Source organism: Cryptomeria japonica, chromosome 1 (assembly GCF_030272615.1).
Source record: "Cryptomeria japonica chromosome 1, Sugi_1.0, whole genome shotgun sequence".
NCBI classification, from domain to species: domain Eukaryota; kingdom Viridiplantae; phylum Streptophyta; class Pinopsida; order Cupressales; family Cupressaceae; genus Cryptomeria; species Cryptomeria japonica.
Genome location: NC_081405.1, coordinates 39,948,054 through 39,966,162, shown reverse-complemented (window position 1 = coordinate 39,966,162; position 18,109 = coordinate 39,948,054).

The following is an 18,109-nucleotide window of genomic DNA, read 5'->3' as shown; positions in this document are numbered from 1 at the left end:
GCCATAACCAGTTGTCTTCAATCTTAGCTACTAAACAACTATTCACATTAGTATTGAGATAAAAAAAGATTACCTCTAGTCTACTTTCCATTAGAAATCAACTCTCCTTTACTTCCAAGGATCCTGCACACTCCACTCTTAAATTCAAGGAGATATCCTTTATCATTTAATTGTCCAACACTCAGTAAGTTATGTTTTAATCCATCTACCCAAAATACATCATTTGCATTACTTTTTCCATTCAATGAAATAGATCCTTTACCTTTAACTATGCAGGGTGAGTTGTTACCAAACCTTACTACACCGCCATCAAATTCTTCAAGAGATGTGAACTTGTTTCTATCACTAGTCATGTGGTGTGAGCAACCACTATCTATTATCCATTCGTCACTGCTATCCATGTGTGATACCAAAGCTTTTTCATCAGTTAAATCTTCCTTCACAGCAACAAAGAAAATTTCCTCATTATCCTCTTCCTCAGATTCCTCATCTGTCAAACCTTCATCCACTGTAACATAGCAATGTTTCTTTCATTTTCCTTTAAATTTCCTGAACTTTTCCTTTTTATCACCATTAGGACAATTTGCAGCAATGTGTCCAATCTTATTGCAGGAAAAACACTTAAGAGGAAGTTTACGTTTGTACTCACCGATGCCTCTAGGAAATCTTTTAGCCAATAGTGCCTCAAGTTCCATCAGATGATCTTCGTCATCACCATCTCCTCTGCTACCGCCATGACTAGACCTGCAATCATGATTATGACAAATATCCTTTCCTTTCTTCACAAATGTATCGGTTATAGAAGCCTTAAAATCAAATTCAGATGACTTAGAAACACTATTGTCAAAGTTGTTTAATTCAAATGCAATCAATTTACCAATAAGGGAATCAAAAGTAACTTTATCTTTAGAAACATATCTCAATTCTTGTATTGCAAATACCCTAATAGCATATTGTGGTAAGAGAGTTCTAAGCATCTTACTGACAACAATATCTTCTTCAACTTTACCTCCAACACTCTTAATACCACCTACAACTTCCTTAATCCTTTGTCCATATTGTGCTATATTCTCACCATCAACCATTCTCATATCATCAAATTTACCTCTAAGACTTTCTTCCTTAGCCCTTTATGAATGTTCATCACCTCCATAAATGAAACCTAATTTCTCCCATACTTCAAATGAAGTCTCTAATCCATGAACATCTATATACTCAGAGTCAGATAAAGTACTTATGATTGCTTCAAGTGCCTGAATGTTTTCTTGTTGCTCCTTAAGATGATCAGGTGTCAAGGGACTTGTAGTAGGAGCCAAATACTTATTTGTCACGTGATGCCAAAACTGAGAACCCATTCCTTTGATATATATCTTCATCTAATCACTCCATATCCAGTAGTTGTCCTTGGCAAACTTGGGACCCTCCTTCTTCATCATCTTTCTCAGGATCTTTTCCTCAAGTTGTTAAGCTTTTGCACACAAAGAACCTAATGCTCATTTACCAATTGTTAATCTGAGAGGATTTGGTTAATACTAAGAAGGGTGAATTAGTATTAACAACAGTTGATAACTTAAACTTAAACTGATAAAACTTCACCAAACCAATCACAAACCAGTAATAAACTATTTACCAGTACCACTAATCACTGATATCCAACAGTTAAATTGATTTATCACTACTGCTCATTAAGTGTTCATCAACATGCATAAACTAAAAGTAAATCAAAATAACACATCAAAAACATTCACCACATGAACACACCAGAATTTTCATGTGGAAACCCAAATAGGGAAAACCCACAGTGGGAATTGGTACCCACAAGAATTATGCACTCTTTCGGAATGTGCCCTATTAGGAGCCTAGCCCGATTAGGAGCTTACAATGATGCCCTATTAGGAGAAGACCCTATTAGGAGTCACCCAGTTAAGGGATTTCTATGATGAGCCCTGTTAGAAGCAACATCGCAAGAGGATTTAAGACTCAAATGTTGAGCTACCCGATTAAAGGATTTACAATTTAAGGCCTGTTAGAACCTACCCGGTTAAGGGATTTTGTCTGATGCAACTGTTAGGGAATAAAAGATGAATGATTTGGAAATAGCACTAACTGCTTGCTTGTTCAGATCCAATTCAGCTCCAATCTTCTACACTCTGGCAGATACACCACACTGGTTCAGCTTCACACTCTTTTCTCAAATCACCGACACAACAAACATCAACTATATCGACCTAAATAACATTTACATCTTAGTCAGTTACAAAACCCTAAATACATCAAAATCCAAATAAATTTACAATACAGATCATCATTTAGATCATTACAATAGTTTTCAAGAAAATACCAGGCATTGAATGATTGTAACTCATCACAACAACTTGATCCGATCAGCAATCAAGCCCATAAAACACTCTACTATGCTCTTCGTTGTTTCCCAAGAAATTCCATCCTTAATCGTGCCAAAACATCAACTTATCTTTTCACGCGGGTTTTTCCATATCACCATCAACATTTGAACATGATATAAATCACCACCAAACCATAAAACATCATCGGTTAAAAGAATTTGTTACCAGTTCTAAGACCCTTCTTAAACCCTACAGAAAATACAACAGAAATCATAAACATGACTTTCAATAATCAAAGCATGATGCAGTTCTGGTCAAAGATACATTACAATGATACAAATACATGTTCCAAACCTCAACACTTGACTCATCACCAAGCTTGAGAACCAATCAAAACATTTCCACGTTTACCGGTTAAGATCCTAATACCCAGTTCACTGTCTTCATTATTGGTAAGCATTTCCGATAGAACAAAAAGACTTAGCTGACAAAATAAACATGAAAAACATAGTTGCCACATAGTTTGCCAACAATGACAACACAAATAACTGATCAAAGTCATTAAGTCAATAATCTCAATCTCTTCATCACTATATCATTACCAACAATCCTTTACCGGTTCATCAACATTCTCCATCAGCATCAGTTATGCCAATCATGCCAACACTTATGTGATGGATTTCTATGATGATCATGGATGCACTTATGTTATATATGATTCTATGATGTGATGTTCTTATGGTGCTATGATTTATGTCATGGTGATGCATTGAGAGTACTACTTGATTTGGGTATGAATTATGTGTTATGATCCTATGATACTATGGATAGATTTGTGTATGATTTTTCTATGATGATTATCTATGATGCTTATAAATGATATATGTATGAATCTATGATTATGAGCTAATCTATTGTGGATCCAATATGGGATACTATGTGAGATGTTTTATATGATATGTGGTCCTAACAAGTGGTGATGTAGGATGGTGTGTAATGCAATGCATGCCCCCTAACATTTTTGGGAAGATGATCGATTGGCCATAAAGGAAAGGAGCAAGGATGGATTGATGAAGGAATAAGAGATAAATGATTGATGGGATATTGTGCAAATATAAAGTGCTTTATCATCACTAAGCTTATTATGGCAAGCAGTTGTGACTGTCTAGATATGAGTTAGACCCAAATAATCCACATACTATATTTGCATGGAGAGAAGACACTCACAAACAAGGAATACCCTCATTCACACCAAAATCATAGGCCCTCGATGATCATAGACTATCATATCCTCAAACGAGCCATAGTGTTACTAGAGAACAAACCATAAGCAACAATTATGTGAGCATGCCCCATCCCGACCACTCTAGTCCATAGACATCCTTGAGTAGCATAGTAAGTATGTCAAAAAAAAAAAAAAAGTAAAAAAAAAAAAAGCTAAACCAACAACCAATGAGATCCTCATGCCATAGATGTTTCTTGTCACAATTTAGACTTGCTCTACTTTTGATAAATCTTAATAAAGGATAAATAATGTTAAGGCAAACAAGATCGTTAGTTGTGATAAGCCTTGGTATCAATCAAAAGGTTTATTTGGTTGAAGCACAATGTTGCATAGGTTAATCTAAAAGTCTCTCAATCCATGAAATGAATGCTTTATTATGAAGAAAGACAAAAACTTATTGTGAATTGGCGATGCAAGTGGAATTTTATTGTAGATTGTGGCCCTGAGAAGGAAGATAGAAAAGAAAATTTCCTCATAACATGTGGTGCCAAGGTTCCAATTCCAACACTAGGTCTAGGATATGCCACAAGTTAGAGATAGGACCTAAGTATTTTAGGTGAAGGAAGGTGATGAAACGGTTTTTTATTATGGGAGGTGATGACCTTGGTAGAACAATAGCAAGCCATAACGGGGATGAAAGGTTTATTATGGAGTGGGAGTATGAGCATGAAGTGGAAGGGTGATGTAGCATACTGAAAGCGAGAGGAGCGAAGTCTCTACACATGACGTTGGTTTCCCAATTTTCACCATGGTACTTGCCCAAGGCGCCACTAAAGTGTTTTTCACTGTTGGACAAATTTATTTCTCTTTACATTTTTTGTGTGTATATGTATATGTATATGTATATGTATATGTATATGTATATGTATATGTATATGTATATGTATATGTATATGTATATGTATATGTATATATATATGTACATAAATATACATACATACATACATACATACATACATACATACATACATACATATATATATATATATATATGTATGTATGTATGTACATACATATATGCATATACATACATATATGTATATGCATACATACATACATATACATACTTACATACATATATACATACATATACATATGTATGTATATATGTATGTATACACACACATATATAAATACATACATACATATGTGTATGTGTATGTGTATATATTGTTGGCAATTTGGAGGAATTGATTATGTGTTGCATTGATGGCAACACTTGCAAACATCGACTACACTAGCTGCTTTGGTTGTTTACCGGTATCTGGTTGGTCTCGGTAGGATGTTTGGCAAGATCATGTTGATCCAGTATGCTCTGGTATGCTTTGGTCTGAGGAATTGGTTTGGATTAGTCATTCATGTGTCCCTGATGTGTATCACATTCAGTTGGTTTTGATCTGGTGATCGGATGCTACCTTGTATGCTAGCAAGCTTGGTTTGTTGTTTCGGCGAGGGTTTCACCAACAGAGCTTTGATGTTATGCATAAGTGGTGTTGGTGCGGCTTCTAGTAGAGATTTGGGATGCTGATGGTGATCATGTTCAAGACTTGGTTGATTGGGATCATTGCTTTAACATGTGTGGACCTAAATTGGGTCCCGGTTTATCTAGGTTATGGACCGGCTTCTGTAACGTATTAGAGGATGTTCCCAATGCGTTACCGGCGGGATTTAAGGATTGGTATACATTGTTTCTTACCTAAGCCGACTTGGTTGATCATTAGATTATGGGTTTATATTATGAATTTATTGTATTATCTATTAGGTGGTCGACCTAATTGTTTAGGTTCCGGTTTGGTAAAAATATAATGTAAGATCTCATTGTAGATCATATGTGAAGATGAAAAGGATGAATGCGAGCGAATAATGTAATAATCATTCATGTAGAGGATTTGGTCGATCATAGGTGATTGAGCTGGGATTGTGGAAGAGGTTTTAGGCCTTTGGTATTGAGCTTAACCCGAACTGTACTCAGGCATGGTAGATGCTATTCTTGAAGTTCAATATTCATTCCAGATTGTTGTTTGATGTTTTATGTAGTTAGTGAGACTCCTTTTGTGATGAGCAGTGTACTCTAGGTTGTTGGTATTCCTGCATGCGCAGGCCCCTTGTTGTAATATTTATTCATCTGATCAATGGATAGATATTGTGGGTCTCCAATCCCACCATGGTTTTTCCTCTTTGAGGTTTTCCACATATAAATCTATGGTGTTATGGTGTTCATCTTTGTGATTACATTGTTTCTTACTGTTATATTCTTTTATGTTTACCAGTTGATAAGTTGTTGTATTAATAAGGTTAAATTTCTCCATTTTGGTAGAACACTGATTCCCCCCCCTCTCTCAGTATTCTTGGTTTCCAACAATTGGTATCAGAGCTTGGTTCCTCGAAGGAAGTCTAACAACTCGAGGAAGATCTTGTTTTTGGAATCTATGGAGATCAGTTTAAGGAAGGGACTTCAAGTAGCTCTTGAAGACTATGATGCTGAAAGATTGAGGAACATGAAGTTGCAAGATGAGTTGAGATCTATGAAGGAATTCATTTTTACTCTGCAAGGAGAGATTGTCAACTGCCCAAGCTAGGAGGAAGGAACTTTTACAAAATTGGGACGATGAAGAAAAGGTTCCCTTAAAGAACAATGTCAAAAGCTGAGTCGGGAGAATATGGTCATGAGGAATTGTTGCCCCTATTTTCAATTATCCAAATTTTGAACTTTTCTTTTAAATCCAATAACTGGCTAGTCAACTATGTGCATCTTGTAAGAATGTTTCCAAGTTTTGTAACCATGAAGTTTCAATCAATAGCCTCATTTTGAGTCTTGTGATGAGTTTGTTGAAATCACCTATCTCTTATCTTTGCAAGCTACTACAATTCTTAGTCATAAGATACTCACATGATCGGAACATAAAAAAGAAAAAGGAGAAAAAGGTTTTGATGAGTTTAGGTGCACGTGGATGAATGGAAGAACTACAATTAGAAGTCGAATGTTATCATTAACTTTTCAAATCCAAAACATCATATGCCAAGATAAAAAGGAAAGAATCAGCAACATGGGAGTCTAATAAAGTTGTCGGCAATAAGGACTTTATCGGCAAGTGGTGGCGTTTTCATAAATCACTGATGAAGTGAGGATGCACTTTGGTTCATTATCCATTCAAATTTTTGAAACATCTGGCACTTTCAAAAGTTGTCGATGAGATTGTTAGCATCCCCTCAAATTTTCATTAAATTTCAAACTTGGAGATCACTTTTGGTGTTTCTTTCCTCTTTCGGCCTTATGTTTCCTTTCTTTGAACCTAAGTCACTGAACCTTTTCATAGTTCAAAGGTTCAAGGTTCAATGCACGCTCTAAGTAATGTTTTTCGCGGCTTTGTATTATGGTAAGGCAAGCATATTGTTGTAATTTGTATTGAACTTTGAACCCTTGGTTCAAGGTTCAACCGACCCTTTTGTGTGAGTCGCATCTATGTAATGTTATTCAGCGAGCAAGTGTGGACGTGTTAAGTCAGTTTTGAACTTGAACTTTGAACTATTTAAAAATCGGTTCAAGGTTCAACATTTCCCTTTTTGTTTGATAAAGGTATTTGCTCATTCCTGGTATTGTTTTGAGCCGCAAGTTGAGAATTCTTTGTTTTGTCTCATCGAATTGAACTTGAACCATTGAACTCTTCGCTAGTTGATTCAAGGTTCAAAAATTTCTTCCAAGTTGGCTATAAAGACCTTGATGACATTGAAGGTGGCGCGACAAAAAGGAATATTCCTGGCATCTCATAGTTTAAAATTCTAAATTTAGAAAGAAATCATGAAAAGTAAAAACCGTTTGTGCAGAGTTGATAGGTAATTAAGAAAGTGTCAAGTTCCTATCATATCACTGTTACATCACACGTTTGAATGAATCATTATGAGGCATGTGTAGATCTTTCTCGGTTATTTTCCTGTTTGTTTTAAAAAGACTTGTGAATTCTCAAAATTGTAGAAGTTGTAGCTGCTATTATTGAAGGAGCCAGAGACGCTGAAGGTAATTTCAGCTCCATTCTGTCGAGGGTTTCATAGATTTCATGGTGGTTACATGTGAGTTTTGATAATCTCCCTCTACTATGTTTTCATCTATGAAGGTCGGTTAGAGTAGGAAAGATCTTTTGTTTTGGAATAGAATTTTGTCCTATTTAGGAATTGTTGTTCAATGTAAAAGTAGCCTCAATGAGGCCCGTACTTCCAAAACTCGACCGAACATCATGCTTGGTGAGCATACTTCCAAAGTTGGATGATACCTCTTTGGCTCAAGCCAACCTGGGAGATTTCTTAGAAAGGGTCAGAAACCCTGAAGCTGGTTCGATGATGGAGAAGATAGTAAGAAGTGGTCTGATTGAAGTTGCAGCCTTTCCAACCGCTGCTCCCTGTCCAGATTTGGTAATAGCATGCTTGAAAAGATATGGCACTGATAACAGATGCATTAGAACTAGTAGCGGCGAATTGTTGGTGGAGATTAGCAGAGAGACAGTAATGGCTGCAATGGGGATTCCACATAAGGAGCCATATGAGGATTGGTCAATTGGGACTTCATATGCGTTTTTCTCTGAAAAGAAAAGCACATATAGAAGTGCTATTGCAAGAAATTGGCTTAGGAAGGTGCAAAAGGGTGGGTCTTGGTTACCAAAGCCCCTTACCAGAGAACACTTCATTACAGAAGTATGAGATATTGTTATCTTGCTGAACAGGCTCAAGGGGAACTCACACTCCTTTTATTAGGAGGATTGGATGTATTTCTATATCCAAGTGTTATTGGCAGGTGAAAAATACCTTGACTGGGTGCAAGTGATTGTAGAAAGACTCCATGACGGTTTGAGCAATTTTGTGGGTATGTCTAGCTTCTACATGTCTTCATATTTATTCTACATACTGACCTGTACTAGAGATTGGCAAGGACTGCATAATTAGTCTTGGGTGGATGGCATGAAGGTCTATGACTATTACCCTTTACTGCAACAACAAAAATATGCAGAGCATTTCACCAGATGGAATGATGTCTTCACAAGGAAGTTGGCCTTTGAATTGCAAGGTGATGTTAATAAAAGAATGTCGGCTAAAGCCCTGGAATTGATTAGCATATATGGAATCTTTTTCATTCAATTTCCCAGATTTACCTATCTCCGAGTGGGAGTTTTGAGGGTGAACCGTTCAAATTACCTATATGCCTTTGACAGCTACATACTCATTAAAGTGAGCAGACAATTGGCTCATATTCACAAAATCCTAGGAACAAAGGGTAACTCCAGAGGTGTTTTTCCAATTGAACTTGGTTATTATAGTTGTAAATTAGTGTCTAATGCTATGATTTAGAGTTAGAATTTAATAAAATGAATTTGCAGCCTTACGGTGCCTGGCAGAAGTTTGACAGCAGGGAGTATATTGTGGAAAACCTGAATATGGATTATCATTTCTTTCATGAACCCCAGCTGGAGGACTACTAGGAAAATTGTAGTGATGAGTTGGAAGTAAGAAAGAGATTATGGTTGAGGTTCACTTTACAGTAAGTGATTACCATGAAATTGCCCATTAATGTGACTGGTGTGCAGGTAGAAACAAGGGAGGATATCTTAGATCCTGAATTCAGTGAGAAGATTCAAGGACAGCTGATTCCTGAGATTGACTGGGACAGGAGAGAAGAAGAAAACATTCAGGCTAGGACCTTTAATGTCATAAGGAGAACAGAAAAATGGCTAAGGGATCGAAAATTTAGAAAAGGATCAATCATGCCTTCCCATGAACTAACAGTTGATCCACATGCTACCACTCAATTTTCTATTTCTACCTCTAACAAGGTTGTTAATATTGCAGGTGACACAAGGCCAATTATCGAAGAGGTTCAACCCAGAAGGTCAAAGAGGTCCCCATTGAAATCTTCAGCAGTCGGAGTTACTCACTCGAGGAGCAAGAAGAAGAGCAAAGAACCAGTGGTGAACCAAACTATTGTAGACTTGGATCCGACTGAAGAAACCGAAGTGATAATGGATCAGTAGGTATTGAATAACTCTCCAGTGCAAGATGCGGATACAGGCAAAGAACCAGAAGGAGAGCCAAACCCAATGAGTACTCTTACTGTAATTGACTCCCTAGATGCTCAGACACCTCCACCTTCTAAAGAAACTCCCAACACTCCCCGATGGCTAGGAGCGTCAATTGGGAAGAAACGTAATGTTGTCCCTATCATAATTCCCATGGAGGATATGGTGAGCAAGTGCCTTTGGAAGGTAGCTAAACCAAAGAAGCTCAAAATGCAAGCAATGGTGGAAGTGGATGAGGCAATAGGTCATTGGGTGGCTGAAGTAGCAAAACCCATATTAGGCAGAGATTCAGAGAAGGCCACTGAAGATGATTTTATAGTGGAGAAAATTGATTTGGGAGTTGCTTCGAGGGCAGTAAATGCTAAACACCTAGAATCCTCCACAAAGAGGACGATATCCAGGTCTTGGAAGGATGAGAAAGATAAAAAGGAGTTGAAACAGGTTATCACTCAAATGGCAGAATACATCAACGCCATACACCATCCAAGCCCTCAGCCCTTGTCGCAGATGACACTATCCTTTGGCCCCAAATCATCGGTGAACCAAAGCTATTAGATAAGGTTCATAGGAGCCGCATGGTAGCAGAGATATTTGATGAATGGCTCGATTTTATAGTACAATAGGGTTCGGATTATATTGCTAGCCTAGTTAAAGTGTATGGAGATGTTCAAACCATGAGTAAAGAGTTAGAGCTAGAAGTTGTTGCTTGGGAGAAGGAAAGGACCAAGTGGGTGGCGGTGTTAGCACAAATGAACGACGTGAAGAAGTTTGGCATGATGAAGTTCTTAACCAAGAAACCTATTGAAAAATTGGATGATAATGTGCTTTATGTGTCAAGGAAAAATGTCGAGTGGAGAAATTCTATCATCAAACAAGGCCATGAGGAATCTGCAAGGTTACTTAAAGGGTTGAAAGATCTAATTGACACAATGCAGAAAGATCTAAAGTGCATTGATATCCAACGCATGAAAAAAGATGCCCAGACAATTGAAGCAGCTACAAACATGACAAAGATATTCAAAGAGAGGGTACAGCTCATCAGGGAAACGAAATCTTTAACCACAGATGATTTTTCAAAAGTGGCTAGAATAGAGTCGATGCTCACAGTTTGCTTTGATCACTTGGATGCACATAAAGCTAAAGTGTCGCAAGTGAATATGGATAAGAAGGTTTGGAAGCAATGCAACCAACATATCAGACTTCCATACTTTTAGGTTATCTTGAACTTTTCAGCAGCGCATCTAGAGTGGCGTAATGTGTGTGGTGCTGCGGAAAAGCAGGACAAATCGATAGTTGCCTCTTCCACGACGAAGTCCTGATCGGCTAACGGATGTGTTGTCATCCTATATGTGGCTTTTGTTTATTTAGTTTTATAAAGTTCAAAGCAGACGGTTTCTTTGACTCTAGGTTAGATTTAAAAGATTTAGGGTTATTTCATAACAAACTATTGGCCTGGAGGCTATATATGTTAAAAAATGAAGCTTTGTAAGGGTCCGAAAAACTTTGATTTGGAGGAACAGATTTGATTTTCCTTGAATTTCTCAGAACTGATATTTCTAGTATTTGAATGAAATCCTATTTTGATGCAATCTTTAAAATCTATGTGTTTGGAGGATTAGCGATCTTTGTTGAGATATATGCTGATGTGTGAAATATATTGTTTCGTTACCAGATCTTTCTGTGTTTGTGAATTCATTGATTTTAATCGGTTACAAGTAATCTTCATTGTTGTTTGAATGGCACTGATCCCCCTTGTCCTGTGACGCAGGAGTGAGAAACGATCAGTATTTACACTGCACTAGGCTTACTTTATTTTAATTTTACTGAATGAACATATGCGGAAATAGAAGTTTGTGAGCTCTACACTTGAAGATAGATCTTTGTCACATTCTTTTGTGTTGATGAATGAATGTGTATGCCTTTTGCACTTTCTGGTGAAAAGTGTATTCATTTCTTAATTAGCTGCATAAAAATTCTTTGTAAATCTCAGGAGGAGTTGCCCTCTAATGTAGAGGATGAACCTTAATTCGGTTCACCCAACTGTTGGTTCATTTGTTTTCCTTTCATAAAGGGTGTAGTCAATATTGTAATATATATATATATATAAATTAAAGAAAGGACAAATTTGTTAACGAACAGATTTTTGGCGACTCTGTTAGCGAGTCGAATCACAAGACTGGTCGCCTAGTTATAAGATATCAAGAATTGGATTGTCATTTTTTTTTTAAGAATCTTTTTGGGTGCCATAAAAGTTTTACATTATAAACAGACTGGAGTCGAGAAGATATACTAGGTCTCAAAGGCGGGAAGGGATAGTTGACTCTATTTTTTCAAGAATTGCGGAACCTAAATTTCTAGCCCACCTTTTCATCTCAGAGACGAGCAAGATGTAGACCTCCTTCTCTGTCTCCTGCATTTGCTGTATCCTCAATTTGTCAGGCTCTAACCTTGCATGGTATATATTTACCTAGTATAATCAACCCGACCCCTCTCGATATCATCCTTCCAATGGTAACAAATAATCCTTGGGGAGCTGCAGTAGGTCCTCTGAACTTGGGTTTAAATTTGAATCCCCTACCCAAAAGATCGAGAGATCACTTGCCAAACTTTAGTGGTGACGGGAAGACCACAGTTGATGAACACTTGAATGCGTTCAATGTTGCTTGCGGTATAATAGTTGTTCAACATGAAGATGTTGTAATGAGGCTATTTGTACAAACACTAACTAGAGTAGCTGCAAATTGGTTCTATCACCTGCCAAACAGTCTAATAACAAATTAGCAGGGTTTGAAAACAAGGTTTGAGGCAAGGTTCAAATTAACAGAGGACGAACACTCTCTTTTGGCTCCATTGGCCCAGTTAAAAAAAGAAATTTCGGAATCCATGAGGGATTTTGTAGCAAAATTTGATAAGATTGTACATAAAATTCCTGTCAATCAGAAACCCTTGGATGACAATCTAAAATATTTTTTTTATAAATTCCATGCCTTCAGAGATAGGTTTCCTGATCCACAAACATAGAGTTTCAACCCTAAGTGATATCAAAACACTTGTTGTTGAGTTGAAGGATGATTTGATCACTGCAAGAAAATGGAAGAGAGAAGTACAAATACCCAATGCTCAACCCTCCACTTCTTCAAATCCTGTAATCCAGAGACTGATGAATGATGTAATAACTTTTAAATAACTACTACCTTAAGCTAGTACATCTTATTCATCACCTTATTAAGACATACCTAGGAAGAATACAAATCAATCTTTGGGGATTGGAAACAAATCTTTACAATTGCCCCCTACCCAACAAAGATTGGCGATTGAAGCCCCACCACCAAAGGGGAGTATGTGTGTTTTTCATCTTACAGATGAGCATGATGGCAATTCTTATCCTGAAATGGTGCGTTATGCGCAACTAATTAGTTCTCAAGAGATTTTAAATGAATTGAGTGAAGAAGAATCTTCTAGGCAACCTGGCGACTCTGAAATCCACTTCCTAGAGTACGAGTCAGATTCAGAAAGAGGAGGTGACATTTTGATTACTTTAGAGGATCCTTCATGTACTGTGCTCGCAAGGAATCAACATAACGTAAAACCTTAGGGTGTTTATTCATCCTTTGTTGTGAATTCTAAATGTAAGGAAATTATTTCCAGATTTCATAATAATGATCATAAACCTCAAGAACCTCAGTTGGTAAAATCTATAGAAATGGAAGGTTCATTTGATATTGTAGACTTTTGTAAATCTTCTCTTATCCAAATTACACCAGCTGGGTATCTTAAATTAAATCCCAAAGAATTGGATAGACTTGTTCAGTTTGTAAAAGGAAGTAGTGTATTACAAGCCAGTGGAACACAACAGTCAGTAAATGCAACATTGTCTTCCGAAAGTGATGTTTCATCTTATCCTGTTGCTCATGAAATGACCCCTGAAATAATTGCCCTTAAATAGATGATACTTTGTCTATCCTCGAGTCAAAACCTGAGCCTTTTTATATATCTTTGTTCATAAATGGTCATAAATTAAACAATTGTATTATAGACTCAAGTGCATCAGATAATATCATGCCATTTGCAGTAGCCAAAGCATTGGGGTTATCCTTGACAAAAACCTTTGGCAGATGTTATTCAATGGACTCCAAACTGTTAGTGTAGGTTTTTATTTCCTAAGTTTTTTCTACACTTCTTTTAATCTTGCTTAGGTTAATAAATCATGCTTAATTAGGTGAGTGGTTATGAGGTGTCACCTTCCTACATGTGTGCATCCATTTTCTATCTTGGGAAGATACTTGCTATCTTTATTCCAAGAGATGGTTGCTCTTGATTGGTCAATATTGCCACCTCTTCCCTCTCCCTGGTCTATAAAAGCATGCTACCTGGCTTGTATTTGTGATCTCTTGATTTTGCATCCTCTTAATGCTATTTTGCTTCTAGCATTTGCATTACTCTCTTGGAGACTAACTTTGTGTTGCTACTTTGATTTCGTATCATTTGCATTCATAGTTTAGATATCTATTCATTTGCACTAGTTTTCTAGGTTTATAATCTTTTCAGATTTTATCATGGTATCAGAGTTATTCTATGTGCAAGAGTAGATTTTAGTTTCCATATTTGAGAGATTCGAGGGGGGGGGTAATAAATCTTATTATAGTTTTTCAAAAAACCCAGTATACTCTTCTCTTGCATCTTTGGATGATCTTGAGAATCAGAAAAGTTTGACGAAATTTTTTTATCGCTGGGGGTTGCACATGTGTTTTATGAAATCTGGGTGATTACAGCATTTTTGGTTATACTGGAAGCATCTGTGGCTGTTCCAACGCATCCAGGAGGCTTGAGAAAGTCAAAATCTGGCTTTCGTTTCACCAAAATCAGAGATCGTCATACACTGTTGCAAAATTGGGGTTTCAAGATCAAATCTGACAACCATCTTGCATATTTGGTGTTTTCAATCAATATTGCAGGTTCCAACATTCTTTCTCTTGACTTTGGTAGTTGATTCATCCTTTGCATGCCATTTTTTGGTTGTTGGGGTCATTTTTTATATCTAAAGTCATTCTATTTACACTGGATCTACATCTTCTATACATCAAATAGAAAAAACGCCTTCTCGGTTTTGTTCGCAACACAAAAAAACCATCTGGGTATTTTTTAGTTTTTGCATGCAAACTGTATATTTTGTAGAAACGCACTCAAAAAGTTACAGCAGGACCCCTCTTTATTGGTTGTTGCAGTTTTGAAGGCCGTTTTCAAATGCTTCGTTCTTGTTCATACGGACTCCATTTTCCATTAAATTTTTTTTTATTCTAGATTTTTTTTTGTGCTCTATACACTAGTGCAGCAGTTTTTTGATTTTGATGTAGAGATTTTTCCGAAATTGCAGATTCTCAATCGTGACACTACACAGTTCTTGTTTTGTGAACTTCGAAGGATCATAACTTTCACATATGACCTCGTATCGAGGTGATTCTTTTTTTGAAAGTGCATTATTTTTCGTGTAGATTGTAGTGGTGCTATTTTTTATTTTTATTTTTTTGGGGGGGGGGGTATTATGCCAAAAGTTCATTCTTAGCATATGCTTTTCATGAGAATTTTGTAATGCATTGAAATCAAGACCACTTAGTATTTATTGCTAGTGGTAGTTGTAAATGCACTAATATAAAGTGCCAAATATCATAATTTTTTTGGGGGGGTCTTTGATTGAGTGAAAAGGGGGGAGCGGGGGGGGGGGTGTCTTGATTGTGTTCTCTTCCTTTCGGCATTTTTTTTCTGCACTTCTTCATCATGGATCAAACAATAGTGCCTATCCTAACTCCATATAACTACTTTGAGTGGAAATCATGCATGATGATCTACTTAAGGAAAGCTAGATTACATAGGATAACTATGGGGCTTGAAACTGAACCTACTAAAGATGAAGATAAGCCTAAGTGGTTTAACAAATGTGATGAGGCACATGGAACATTGTGTTTGTCTATTTCTCCTGACTTTCTCTTTCATATTGAGTCTTTAAATTCGTCAAATGAAATCTGGAAAAAGTTAGAAACACTATTTGGCACACAAGATTCAATGAGGGGTCATATGTTGGAAAATGAACTAATTAGTTTAAGTCCAGGCAATTTCAACACAATCCAGGATTTCTTCACTAAATTGAAATCACCAAGGTTGCAGTAAAACAATGTGGAATTGAAAAGAAAGATGAACAATTGATTCTTAGTATTCTCTCTAAGCTAAATTCAGAATATTCTGTGTTTGTTTCTACCTTCTATGCTACTAAGGGTACACTTGATACCCAATTTACCGTGCCATCTCTAGATGATTTTGCTATCTCTCTCACTCGGGAACAGGATGAGCTAATTCAGATGGGCACTCTTAAGTCCTCTAAGTCACATGCCCTGGCTGCCAACCAAGGCACAAAAGAACAGAAAGGACAAAGTAGTAATAACAATAGTAAGGATAAAAAACAAAAGAATAGCAAAAAGAAGAAGGATCAAACATCACTTGCTTTAAAAGCAACTAATGAGACCCAATCTTCCAAGGGCGACAAGCCTAAGAAGGAGAGGGTCCAATGTGCCTATTGTAAAAGACCTGGTCATGATGAACATAAATGTCTAAAGAAACAAATTGATCACTTGACACACATTCTTGAGAAGAATAATATCAGTGTTCCTGAGTTAATTAAACAGAGTTCTAGTGAGGGGTCTAACAAGGCAAAAGAAAACAACAAGGGGAAAGGAAAGGGCAAGACCCTTGTTGCATTTGCTTCTTCACCATCCACTTGGGTTCTTGATTCGGGTGTTTCACACCACATGGCTTCATCTAAGGAAGAATTGGCATCTTTGGAGCCATGTACTATGCCTTCTATTTTGATGGGTGATGACACTCCTATTGAGGTGTGTGGGAGAGGGTATGTTGATGTGAGGGATGGCACATTTGATGATGTTCTTTGTGTGCCCACATTATCAACTAATCTCCTATCAGTATACCAGATCACTCACACAAGTTTAGGCAAGCGGGTTGAGTTCACTCCTGATTCAGTGGAGATTCGTGAGTTGCACGGTGATTCTACAGTTGCAGTTGGGAGAGCAAATCATCAGTCACAACTCTATCTGTTTTCTCACTTTTCTCTTGATCCTCCTTCGAATGTTTTGCTCACTCATTCTAATGATGTGAGTAGATTAATGGCATGAGCGGTTTGGCCATCTCAACTTCCGCTACTTGCATCAGCTCAACCAACAGAGTATGGTCACAGGGTTGCCTTCAGTTCAGTTTTCAAGTGGTCTTTGCCAAGGTTGCATACTTCGTAAGCATCCTAAGGAAAAGTTTGATAAAGGAAAGGCATGGAGAGCTTTACAGATACTGGAGTTAGTTCATAGTGATTTGACTGGTCCATTCCAGCATCCTTAATTCAGCAGGGCTAGATATGTCCTCACATTCATTGATGACTTTTCTCGATATACTTGGGTGTACTTTCTCAAACAAAAGTCTGAGGTATTTGATCAGTTTCAGGACTTCAAAACTTTTGTAGAGAAGCAATCCGGGAAAGCCATCAAAGTTTTGCGCACTGACAATGGTGGTGAGTATGTCAACCATCGGGTTGAGAGCTTTTGCACTTCAGAGGGAATTGATTTGCAGCATTCAGTTCCATACAATCCTCAGCAGAATGGTGTGGCAGAACGAAAGAATAGGTCCTTGAAGGAAATGGTGAACTGCATGATTCACTCCAGATCTCTTGCACCACAGTATTGGGTAGAGGCCATTAATTGTGCTTGTTATATCTAGAACTATGTTCCTCACCGAGCCTTGAAGGGAGTCACTCCTTTTGAAGCTTGGAGTGGTCGAAAACCATCAGTTAAGCACTTTCAAGTTTTTGGTTCTCCTGCATGGGCCCACATTCCTGTAGAGAAACTCAAGGCCTTGGATCCGCAGAGCAGACCTTGCATATTTGTAGGTTATCCTGATGGTGTGAAGGGTTATCGTTTGCTCCACCCTACTACACATGAGTTGTTCATTGAGAGGAGTGTTCAATTTGAGGAGGGCTCCTCGAGCTCACTTTCTACCACTTCTCCAACTCCTTCTACTTTGGCATTGGAGTCACTTGCGATACATGACAGCTCCTCTGATGATTCAAATTTACCTGAGCAGTCTTCAACCTCCACTTCTGATGCAGAGAGCGATTCAGAGGACTCACCTCCTTCCTCTCCTAGTCATCATTTAGAGGTTGATGATTCTCCATCTTTCGGTCCACTTTGGGCTAGACAGACCTTGCAATCTGCAGGTGATTGGGTTGGGGATCCATCAGACACCAGGCGGACTTGTTCATAGTTCGAGGGTGCTCCACATGTCTTCATTGCTACTGCCTCAAATCCATAGTCTTTTCATGAGGCTTCTGGTATTCCTGAGTGGGATACAGCTATGTAGGAGGA